This window comes from Lynx rufus, unplaced genomic scaffold, assembly GCF_022079265.1.
Source record: "Lynx rufus isolate CCGP_SWC_20201006 ecotype Redwood Valley unplaced genomic scaffold, mLynRuf1.p SCAF_3, whole genome shotgun sequence".
NCBI lineage: Eukaryota > Metazoa > Chordata > Mammalia > Carnivora > Felidae > Lynx > Lynx rufus.
Window position 1 is genome coordinate 105,648,017 of NW_025814845.1, and position 12,674 is coordinate 105,660,690.

Genomic DNA, 12,674 nt, shown 5'->3' on the forward strand with positions numbered 1-12,674 from the left:
AGTTGTTAAACATAAAATTATATAGCTGCCATTTGTATACAATTTGATAGTGTGTTATTATTGTCAGTATTTTTTAGAGTACTGATTCTACAATAAAGCATATGCTTTTTCAAGGGTTTTAAATACTAAAAATCAGATAAATGTGGGTTTCCTTCCTACGTACTTAGACTCAAACTCAATGTGACATTTTACTTATAAGTAGTATGTTATTTCAGTGTTTAAAATTCTTTTCTTTTATGATGAAAAATTAAAAAGTGTAATGCTAAAATCTAAGATATGCAAGTTTATTCTTTTTAAATGCTATTCTCTTAATATAACTGTCTTCCCATTTAAAATCATATGATATATTAAGTATTTCTTAAAAGCTTCTCAGGAGATGTCATCATATTTATGGGTATAAGTAAACTTTCTTCTACAACATCTCTATTAAGACAGCTCAGGTATTGTGTATATTTATGTTATCATATAGCTGTTATAAGTACACTTTCTAGATCTGATCATAAAAAATTGATGACTTTATGACTCTATAAACATGTAGTTGTAAAAGAAAAGATATAAAATGGCATGTCTGCTTTTGTCTTTAAATAAAATCTGGCTAATGTGAATATATCTTGGAACAAAATATATACTCTTGAAAATTAGTTTGTGTACTCTGTATTGATAATAAAGAAAGTTTAAAACTGTTACATGTGAGCTTTTTTCCCCTTGATTCTAACTTTATTAATAAGCAAAGAATAATAAAATTTTTGTCAGAATTTGGAACTGACTTAAAGACAGAAGACAGGGTTTCCAAGGTTTTGTATAAGAGTCTGTCTTGTTTTTCAGAAATGTTGTAGAAGATAGTACATTTGAAATCCCCAGGATTTTAAAGTTTTAGTGGGTAAAGGAATGTTAAGCTAGAGGGGATAAACTGTAGAGAGATTTTTGAGAGGCTGTGAATGGGCAGAAATGGAGTAGGTGAACTTCCTCCTGCACAAAGGCAAAAAGTACATTTCGAGGAAAATAATCCAGACTATACTTTTTGAATATTTTGGTGTTATCACATGAGGAAAAAAAAAAATTCTTGAAAACTCTCAACATGATTTCTTGCAGTGGTCAACATAACATAGAAGGTTATAGAAACAAAGTAGAAAATATCTTCCTTTCCTTCTACACTTTTGCTAGTTGTGTTTGCCATAACAAAAGGAAGATAAAAGATGGCCCACAGAAAAACAACTAAAATAATCAAATATTAGGAATAGTCTTCCCTGTAAAAGTTTTCCGTTTGTACAGAGACATGCTTAGAGGAAAGAAAGTCTTTAAAATCCTGAATGCTTTGAATAGAGGGCAAACAGGAATTTATTAGGGACACCTGGGTGGCTCAGTCAATTAAGTGTCCAACTCTTGATTTCAGCTCAGATCATGATCTCATGGTTTGTGAGTTCAAGCCCCATGTCAGAATCCACACTGGCAGTGCAGAGCTTGCTTGGGATTCTCTCTCTCAGGTTTCCCCTCCCCTGCTCATGTTCTCTCCCTCTCTCTCCCTCCATCTCCCTCTCTCTCTCTCTCTCAAAATAAATCAATAAAATTAAAAAAAATTTAATTATTAAATCACTAGACCAGAAAGTATGTTTTTTTTAATGTTTATTTTTGAGAGAGAGAGAGAGGGAGACAGAGTGTGAGTGTGGGTAGGGAAGAGAGAGAGGGAGACACAGAATCCGAAGCAGGCTCCAGGCTCTGAGCTGTCAGCACAGAGCCTGACGCGGGGCTCAAACCCACGAACCGCGAGATCATGACCTGAGCTGAAGCCGTATGCTCAACCGACTGAGCTACCTAGGTGCCACAGAAAGTCTATTTTTTGAAGTCTGGAAGATGTATACTTAGGACAAAAGGAAGTTAAATGTTACTTATTCTGGACTGAATGAAAACCGTATATTACGTTAAGCTGCTAGTGATTTAAAGTAAGCAAAATCATAATGGAGATTTCATAAGGAAATAATTTTTACAATGTTAATGTAAATGTTGGAAAAGTACATAGCTAAAGTATATTTAAAACATGTACAGGGGTGTCTGGGTGGCTCAGCTGGTTAGTGTCAGTCTTCCAACTCTTTTGATTTCAGCTCAGGTCATGATCTCACAGTCATGGGATGGAGCCCTACATGAGGCTCCACACTGGGCGTGGAGCCTGCTTAAGATTCTCTTTCCCTCTACCCCTGCCCCCCCTCAAAAAAATTTAAAACTTAAAAACCGTTTAAAAAATAAATACATAAATAAAATGTGTACGATTTTCCATCTTAAATTACTAGTGCTGCATCTCCTTGCATAGAGAGTCGTCTTGGGTAGGAGTTTTAATTTCCCACTCTGAAACTATGTCCAAATAATACTTAAAATTTCATCCTTAGAGCTACATTCTTTTAGTTCATCTTTACTTACTTCATTAAAATAACATCCTCCTTACAAAAGATAACCTTTTAAATTTGTAGTCCTTTATATTTAATGAAACATCTATTTTGGTGAATTTTACATTTTTTTCTCACAGCAGGTTTTGTTAGAGAAGGAAAAAAAAAAGACAAAATAAGCAACAAAAAATATGTACTAAGTAAGAATCATGAAGGCCCTGAAGAAATTTTTACTACTTTATATTCCTACTCTGGATTGATGCTTTTCATTAATAGAACTTTGGTATGCTTGAATAAAACTTCTGAAATAGTTCCTTTGTTTATAAATGAAAGTTGTGCTATGTAAATAAGAAGTAATACCTTTGTTCCTCTTTAGCTGATTGACTTAAATGTAAATTCAAAGGGGCTCCTTTTCTTCCACCATATCTTAAATGTCAGTATTCTCCAGGGGCCAGTCCAAAGCTCTTTTCTTACTTTATATGGGTTTCCTAGTTCATTTCTTCTGTGTCTTTAGTTTCAAATACCATTTGTATGCCAGTTACAGTCAAGATTTTCTCTTTAGCCTGACCCAGATTCCTCTTTGGAGTTTCCAGATGCAATTCTGTCTGTTGTACCCCTTTCTCTCTGTACCACTGATTTCTCTAATCCAACATTTCTAAAACCTAACTCACTGCTTCAAATCACACTGACTTCTCTTCCCATAAGCCCTATCTTAACAGTACATACCAATTCTACTCAGTCTCCCACACTAGAAACCTGGTTACCACCTTCTACTTCAGTTCAAACACGAAATAGATCACTTGCTCTTATAAAATCTACTTACTAAAAATTGTACGTTTTTATTTTCTTTCCATTTTGACTGTCATTTCCTTAATTGAGGACTTATTGTCACTAATGCAAGATATTTTAATAAGCTTAGTGAGGGTAAAGGCAAAGATTCTGTAACAAAGACTCAAAAATATAGTGGTTTAAGCAAGACAGGTGTTTCTCTTAAATAATAGTTTGGAGGGGAGCAGTGTAAGCTATCAGGGTATCTGGTCTATGAACTCCTTCAGAGACCCACCTTCCTTCAGACTTTTTGCTCTGATATCTTAGAACAGGGATTCTTAACCATTTTATGCTGTGGATACCTTTGGCAATCTAAAGCCTGTGGATCCCTTGTAATAGTGTTAAATGAATAAAATACAATACACAGAATTACAAAGGAAACAGTATTTGAAATATGGTTATTAAAATATATAAAAGTACAAATTTGTGATATAGAAATAGGTGCTTCTTTTTAACACATAACAAGGTACAGTGGTCTAATAATTACCATAATTTCATAGTATTGATGTCCATAAATGTTTGAAATTATATATCCAACAGTTATAATGTATGCAAATATCTGATTTCTATTGCTGGGAAAAATCACGTACTATTAATACTTCAGTGATTTGTGCCTATATTCATGATTGAAACAAATGTTAACTTTTAGTTAAAGGTTAATTTAAAACATTGCCCCCCCCCCCTTAATTCTGTCTGTGGATCCCTTGGGAACAGGGGGACCGCCCCTGCAGGTAAAGAACCTCTGTCCTAGAGCTTTGTACTCATTTGCATAGTCAAAGTTGGGTCTCTGGGTAATCTGTGTTTCCATTTACAGGAAAAGGGAAAATTAAATCAGGGCAGGTGGAAGGGATTTTAACCAAGTAAGGTGGAAGCTGCTCATGTTACATATATACACACTGGTGACTTTAGTCACATGGCTTTAGTTACAAAGAAGATAAGAAATAATAGTCTGCAGTTGAGCAGCCATGTGTACAAAACAATAGTTTTTTAAAAATAACTAGTAGTCTACTACAGTCTTTTAAGTGACCATTGTGTATCCAGTCTCACCTTGCTCTAATCCATCCTTAACACTTCCACCAAAGTATTTTTTAAACTCTGAATCTGATCATGTCAGTCTCCATCTATTTCAGTGTTTCTAAATATCTTATAGTAGTACTTCCTGACTTGTGGGTCATCAGGATTGGGTGAGGTTGGGGGGCAGTTTTTGCAAGTAATTTAGGAGTCCATATTCCAATTGAAATTGAAAATTGAATTTTAAAGTCAGATTTTATGTATATGTAGCAGTTTTTTTGTTCATATATGTACAAGCTTTAGGGATTAGCAAAATACAAGTATATGTTGAAGTATCCTAGAACTCATGGTACATGAACATACATACTATTCTAATAAATGCTAAAAAAAAAAGTTACTTTGGGAGGCATAATTTTTTGTACATTAAAAATATGTGTTTGGGGTGCGTGGGTGGCTCAGTCAGTTGATTTCTACTCAGATCATGATCTCATGGTTCTTGAGATTGAACTCCACATCAGGCTCTGCATTTACAGCTCGGAGCCTGCTTGGGATTCTGTCTCTCTACCCTTCCCTGCCCTCCCCGCCCCCCAGTTTCTCTCTCTGTGTCTCTCAAAATAAATAAACTTAAAAAAAACTGTCTTAGGGGCGCCTGGGTGGCGCAGTCGGTTAAGCGTCCGACTTCAGCCAGGTCACGATCTCGCGGTCCGTGAGTTCGAGCCCCGCATCGGGCTCTGGGCTGATGGCCCAGAGCCTGGAGCCTGTTTCCGATTCTGTGTCTCCCTCTCTCTCTGCCCCTCCCCCGTTCATGCTCTGTCTCTCTCTGTCCCAAAAATAAAAATAAAAAAACGTTGAAAAAAAAAAAAAAACTGTCTTCATTCTTGAAAAGGTAAACACCTGGCCTACAGGGTAAACGAAAGACTTCCTATTCTTAGTGTGGCATACAGTATCCTTTGTGATCTAGCTCTAGACTTCAGCTGTACATCGTATCTGTCCTAGGCATTGTAGGCTTAACAGTAACCTCTGATTCCCCAAATATGGTATGCTGTTGATGCCTCTCTGCCACTGCACCTTATTTTTCAGTGTCATTTACCTTTTTTGTACTTTTTTCCCCGTCTGCCCATTATTTCCTTTTCATTATCCACCTTAAGAGTTATTCATTTTTTAAAGCACAATTCTAAAGTGGCCTCCTCTGTGAAGATCTTCCTGCTTCCTGCCTTCAGACAAGTGTCCCATTTTTAGCCCTTCAAACACAGAAGCTTCTAGACTTCCAATGCAAATCTCTAGTATAGCATTTATTGTTAGAGTGAATTTCCTACCTATTTTATAACTATTGTGCACTCTCTAGTTCAAGGCCTTCCTTGACTAGTTTTAAAGTATACAAAAACAAATACATTCCATACCCTCATAATCTTGTAAAGGTCATAATCTAGAAGTTATAGTCTAGTAAAATGGACAAAACAACTGGTGGAGGACAGAATGTAAAAAAGGTCGTAAGAAAGAAAGGTACAAAGTGCTAGAAAAGGAAGGAAACAAAGTTAACTTGAGGCAGTCTTGGAGGCCTCATGATACCTTACACTGGATCTTAAACAATATTGAAGATTTTTTTTTAATTTTTATTTAAAAAAAATTTTTTTAATGTTTATTTTTGAGAGAGAGAGACAGTGCGAGCAGGGAAGGGGCAGAGAGACAGGGAGAAAGAGAATCCAAAGCAGCTCCAGGCTCTGAGCTGTCAGCACAGAGCCTGATGTGGGGCTTGAACTTATGAACCATGAAATCATGACCTGAGCCGAAGTTGGTCACGTAACTGACTGAGCTACCCAGGCCCCCCTTGAAGATTTTAATAAAGCATGTAAAGTTTGAGCTATATTCCAGAGAAAGACAGTGGCACAAAAACTTGGAGAAACTTGTCATACTTGAACAATAGTAAGTGGTCAAGCTGGCTGAGATAAAACAATAGATGTAGAAAAGTGATAGGAAATAGGGTTGGAAAAGTAAATTGGTCAAACTGTGAAAGGCTTTCAACGCCAGAGTGAAGAATTTACACAGTGGAGAACCATCACTAATTTTTTGAAGAAGTAAATAACAAAGTCAAAGCAATACTTTAGGAAGATAGCTTGTTACTATTAATAGGAGAAAGACAATGTAAAAAAGAACAGGAAGCAAATTACTGCAATAATCCAGTTGAAGTAGAAATTCTGGATCAAAGGGGTGCCTGGGTGGCTCAGTTGGTTGAGCATCTGACTTCAGCTCTCAGGTCATGATCTCACATTTTGTGAGTTCAAGCCCCATGTCAGACTCTGTGCTGACAGCTCAGAGCCTGGTGCCTGCTTCAGATTCTGTCTCCCTCTCTTTCTGCCCCTCCCCTGCTCAACACTCTGTCTCAGTCTATCTCAAAAATAAACATTAAAAAAAATTTTTTTAATAAAAGAAATTCTGGATTAAATATTTATTGCAAGTATATGAGCTAAATATCTGGCAATATGGCAGATTGAAGTTACACAGATACCTTCCCTCACAAACATGAACATATTGGATAAAATATATCCAAAAGAAATTTTTTTTTAATAAAAAGGGAAATACTATATGTCAGCAACAAAGATATAGCTAGGAACATTGCTGAGAGCTAACACTGCATAGCCTCTCACAGGATTCAGAAACATGTACAGACCTAAGGGTAGTTTTGACACCCACATGTAGATAGGAATTATGAGCGTGGGCCCTAGTAAAGTAAGGGGACTGAAACTGAACTCATCATGCGTACTGAAAGATTGGAAGGAGTGGGTTTTTCTTTTTTTGAAAGCGTTAAGCATATGACTATTTCCATATGTTTTTTATTTGTTTCAATTTTTATTTAAATTCTAGTTAACAGATAGTGTAATATTAATTTCAGGAGTAGAATTCAGTGATTCATTCATCCTCTATGCATAACCCCAGTGCCCAATCATAAGTGCCCTCCTTAATAAACATCACCCATTTAACCCTTACCCTAGTCCCCTCCCCGCCAGCAACCCTCAGTTTGTGCTCTCTAGTAAAGAGTCTCTTTTATGGTTTGCCTCTTTTTCCTCCCTTATGTTCATCTGTTTTGTTTCTGAAATTCCATATATAAGTGAGAGAGATTAAGAAAATAGACCCCAGATATAGTAGACAAGAGGATTGACAACCATTTCAAAGCAGTGAGTAGGAAAAAAGTCATCTATGAGAAATCAAAACACCCAGGTTTGTGCCAGCACAAAGTACAGTTGACCTTTTAATGAATGTGGAAGCTAGTGGTGCCAATCCTCTGCATAGTTGAAAATCCATGTATAATTTTTGATTTCCCAAAAACTTAACTAATAGCCTATTATTGACTGGAATCTTCACTGATACATAGTTGATAAACATATTTTTCATGGTATATGTATTATATGCTGTATTCTGACAACAAAGCTGGAGAAAAAAATCTTACTGAGAAAATCTTAAGGGAAAATAAATTTACAGTATGATTCTGTAGTTAACCAAAAAATCCACATATAGTGGATCTGTGCAGTTCAAATCCATGCTGTTCAAGGGTCAACTGTATTATATACATAAACACTATCTGTATGATATATGAACTCCAAACTGAAAAATTAGAACTGTTCTGGGACTAGTGAGACTCCTCAGCGTTCTGACAAAAAAAATACAAAAGCTTTCTAGGATACTTGTATGACCCAGGGTACACAAAAATTCCCACAGAAAAAGTAGCCTCAGTGAAGGTGAATTTATGGTCAAAATATAATTCATACCGAGGAAACAAGAAAGCACTATGTGGCAGAGTTGGCACATAAAAGAATTAGCACCCAAGAACTAAAAATGTGATAAAATATTCTAAAAGAGACTATAAAATTAGAATGTTTAAAGTGATTAATAGATTTTTTGAAGGGAGAGAAATGATGAAAACAGTACTGTATGAAAGGACAAGTTTGAAAATTAACGTCTAAAAACGGTAGAGTGCTCGAAATTAAAAATAGATGACAAAGAAAGGTTAATAAGAGTCATAGAGGTTAGAATAGAGAGACCCTACGCATTCTAATAGGAGATCCAAAAGAAACTGAAAAGAAGGGGTGAGAAGCAATTATCAAAGGGATAATGTCTGAGACTTCTCCAGAACCTAAAAAATCCATTCATCCTCAGGTTAACAAAAATCTCTGAATAAACTTTTAGAAATCCATACCTAGACACATCGTAATTAAGCTGCCAAATATCAAAGAAAAAAAAAAGACAAACTCATGATTTTCAAAAGAACAATATTTAGGGGCACCTGGGTGGCTCAGTCGGTTAAGCGGCTGACTTCGGCTCAGGTCATGATCTCGCAGTCCATGAATTCGAGCCCCGCGTGGGGCTCTGTGCTGAAGGCTCAGGGCCTGGAGCCTATTTCAGATCCTGTGTCTCCCACTCTCTCTGACCCTTCCCCATTCATGCTCTGTCTCTCTCTGTCTCAAAAAATAAACACACGTTAGAAAAAAATTAAAAACAATAGTCTCTTCAATAATAATGGATGCCAAAAAAATAAGGGAAGGTAACTGAATTACCTTCAAGAATTCTATACAGCTAAATTATTATTCAAAAATTAGGTTAAGAAAAGATTTTTGAGAAGAACAAAAACATAAGTTCAATCAGAGACCTTTATTTAAAGAATTACTGAAAGAAAACTGAACCCAGAAAAGAGTGGGATACAACAAGCAACAAAGTAAACAAATTGGTAAATATATTGGTAAACCTAAATGAGCACTGGCTATAAAAGACTTTTTCATGGGAAAAGTGACTTAACTTGATGAATTGGGGAGTAATTTGGCCTTGTTCTCACTTTTCTTGAGAGCCTACGCACATTCTGGTCTATTCCTCCTTGGATTTTTAGAGGGGTGGTCTATCTCCTTCTAGATAAATCTGCTTAATTCTGGGGTGCAATAATCACAAGCCTATAGATGCACACATTTCTGTAATGTTTTACCAGCAGTATTCATGCTGGTATTTTTATATGCATTGCCTGCTCTTCTATCTCAGTTGTTTGAAAATTCAGGTAGAGATTCAACTAAAATGGTATCTGGAAGGAAATTTATGACTGCAAATACATGTATTAAAAAATAAGAAAGACTGAAAATTAATGAGCTAGGTGTTAAACTCAGGAGATCAGAAAAAGAACAAAGTAAACATAAAAATATAGAAGGAAATAATAAACAGCAGATGAAGTAGAAAACAAAGACATTGTAACAAAGCACCAGTGATAGGAACCAAGAAAAAAAAAAAAGATTCAAATAAACAATATTAAGAATGAGAAAATGGAGGGATGCCTGGGTGGCTCAGTCGGTTGAGGGCCCAATTTCCACTCAGGTCATGATCTCGCTGCTCCCAAGTTCGAGCCCTGCCTTGGGCTCTATGCTGACAGCTCAAAGCCTGGAGCCTGCTTCAGATTCTATGTCTCCCTCTCTCTCTGCCCCTACCCTGTTCACTCTCTCTTTCTCTCTCTCTCAAAAATAAACATTAAAAAAAATGAAAAAAAAATGGACATATAACTGCAGAAGAGATTTTCAAAACTCATAAGTGAGTATTCAACAATGATAGCAAATGTGAAAACTTAGCACGGTAAATTTTCTGTAAAAACATAAATCAATATTAATTCAAGAAATAATAGAAAACATAGACTATAACCACTAAAGAAATTTAACCAGTGGTCATAAGCTCAAGGTCAAAATGGTTTACAGGCATATTTTACCAAAACTTTGCAAAAGAATAAAGAGAGGAAATGTCTCAACTTCTCTGAGGCTAGTATAATCCTGATATCAACAAGATGAGTAAAGAAAGGAAAATTTATTTAAAATGCAAACATTCTAAATAAAATAAGCACAAGCCAAACCCAATAGATCTAAAAATAATCAGAATATCATAACGTAGCTGGTTTATACCAGGAACACAAGGATATTAGAAAAATCTATTAATACTCACATTAACAGATTAAGGGAAAAGAAAAAGATCATACCAATAGATAAATAACCTTTGTTAAGTTTCAATGTCCACTTAGGAGAAAAACTCTTAGCAAACAGGAAAAGAGGATAATTTTAACTTACATCAAAAACACGGAAGTATTTGTTAGGCACAAGATAAATATGCTTATCACTACTGCTCATATTCAACATCATATTAGAGACTTTAGGCAACATAATTAAGAAAAAACAGGTAAAGGATTAAAAATGAAAAAAAGATTAGTTATGTCCTAGGCCACATGATTCTATACACAGAAAATCCAAGAAACTTTACAAATACTAGATTTATGAGAGTACAGCAAGGCTGCTGTATATGGATCAATGTAAATAAGTCAATATTCCTATATTCTAGCAATGGCTAGGCATAACTTCCATTTTTTGGCCTTTTTGGTGCCAACTAAGCACTATTGTTATGCTTACATTATTTAATAATAAAAAAACAACATAGTAGGTGTATTTGTCTTTAACAGATTTTGAACCTTGAGTGTTAAGTCATTTGGCAAGGTCCTACCACTATAAATTAGGTGAGCCTGGGACTACAATCCAAGTCTATGTGACCCCAAAGCTTGTCATGCTTTTAGCCACTAGGTATTATGATTTCCTCCCAGTAATAGTAAAGAATGCGATGATAATCCCTTGCTCCTGACCTCAACTGTTTCTTTTTAATATTTTAAATGTTCTTTAATAGAAATAGAAAAATCATTCCCACATCCTCAAGTTTTACAGACAGCATAGATAAATGGTCCTACGGGAGTTTCAGGATAAATCTGGAATAAATCTAGACGGTGGTAGGCTCAAAAGGATGATGGCAGAAGAAGCAACAGAGGAGGAAAGGTAGAAGCCATGAGACGCCCAGTACGGCTGGGGGCCCAGGGTTCTTTTGGGGGCGGCAGTACCGAATCCCTACTCTGCTCCCACACTGCCTACTGGGAGGCCGCTCCACCCAGTTTGGTAGAGTAGAAGAAGACCGAGGACAGCGTCAACTGGGAGCTACACATTCTCCTGTGTGCTTGTGAAATGGGAGAAAGATGTGACTCCTTAATATAAAAAGACTGGTTTCAAAACAGTACCATACATTCCAGTTTCCTTAGTATTACCGTTGAAAATGGACTTCATGTTCCTCTTAGCAACAGCAGCTGGAGCTATATTCACAGTTGCTGCTGCTGCAGTCGCAGCATTGATAGTAGTAAAAAGTGTAAGTTCTTTAAAGAAGAGAACAAGTAGGAACAAGAAGAGTATTAAAATATCTGGTAAAAAATCCTATTTCAAGAAGGAAACAAATAGGAAACAAGAAACATACAAAGAATTGGGTGAAAAGGAACAGGGAACCCACAAGGAACTGAACAAGAAGGAACAGGAAACCCACAAAGAACTGAACAAGAAGGAACAGGACAGTAAAACTCTGTAAGTGTAAACTATAACTTGATTAATTTTCAGATAGACAAAAGATGCAGATCAAATGAAGGCAAGCAGCTGGACCACACTAGGCTCTTTTTCTGCGGACCAAAGGGCGGAGTATGGAGGGAAGGCACAAGTTTGCCTGGTGTCATAGTGACACACAGCTGTAAGGTCACTTTCCTGTAATACTGGTTTTCAGAGGTGAGGGTTAGTGGAGGAGACCGCATCTTTATAATAGTGTAAAGAAGCTACATGAAGGGAAAGTTGTCAGTGCGCTCTTGTTTCTTGGCCTAAGTTTGTTCTTTAGCATTGCAGGCCCTGGTAAGCAAAAATAAAACCCTAAAATTTGTTCAGCTGCTTTCACACAAGAAACTGCAGCTAGTGAAATGAAAAGGACTCCTTTCTCCCCCGCCCCGTGAACGGCAGCGCCCCTGGAGGCAGGTGAGACGAGGCCGCCGTGCGGCACAATGGGCGCCACCTCACAGAGCCAGGCGCGGCGCGCGGCAGGACCTCGCGGCCAGACTGCGAGCGCAGTGGGCTGGAGACACATGGGCCCCACGGGGCAGCGAGGCCGACGGGTGGGTGCTCTGGCTGTGGGTAGCCCTTCTGTGGGAAAGAGAGAGGAGGCGGCGCCAGGCCAGCGCCTTCCGGCCTGCGCTACCGACTTCGGGCAAGCCTGGGCATTATCCAGCCACTGTAATTAGGCGTGCCCCTAGTTGCCAAAACAACCCAAAAGGGGTGCTTCAAAACACACCCGCAAAGCGCGGGGCCGGGAGACTGCCTCTTACCTAGCCCACCCGCATTGCTCCCAGCTGCCGCGCGATGGCGAGCAAACTGCCTTCGCTTCCCCTCCTCTCCTCCCTGATCCTCCCCGATCCTACCCGCTCCGCCTTCTCCCTCCCACCCCCGGCTGCCTCAGCCGCCTCCATTTTCCAGATCTTTCTCGAACCCGCAGCTCCTCGGGCAGCCGTTGCCCGAGTACTGACGGAAGGGGCCGAAGTCTAGGCGGGGAGCAGCCTCGGGCGCGGAGAGGAGACTCGCGCACCTCCCTGGCTGCCGA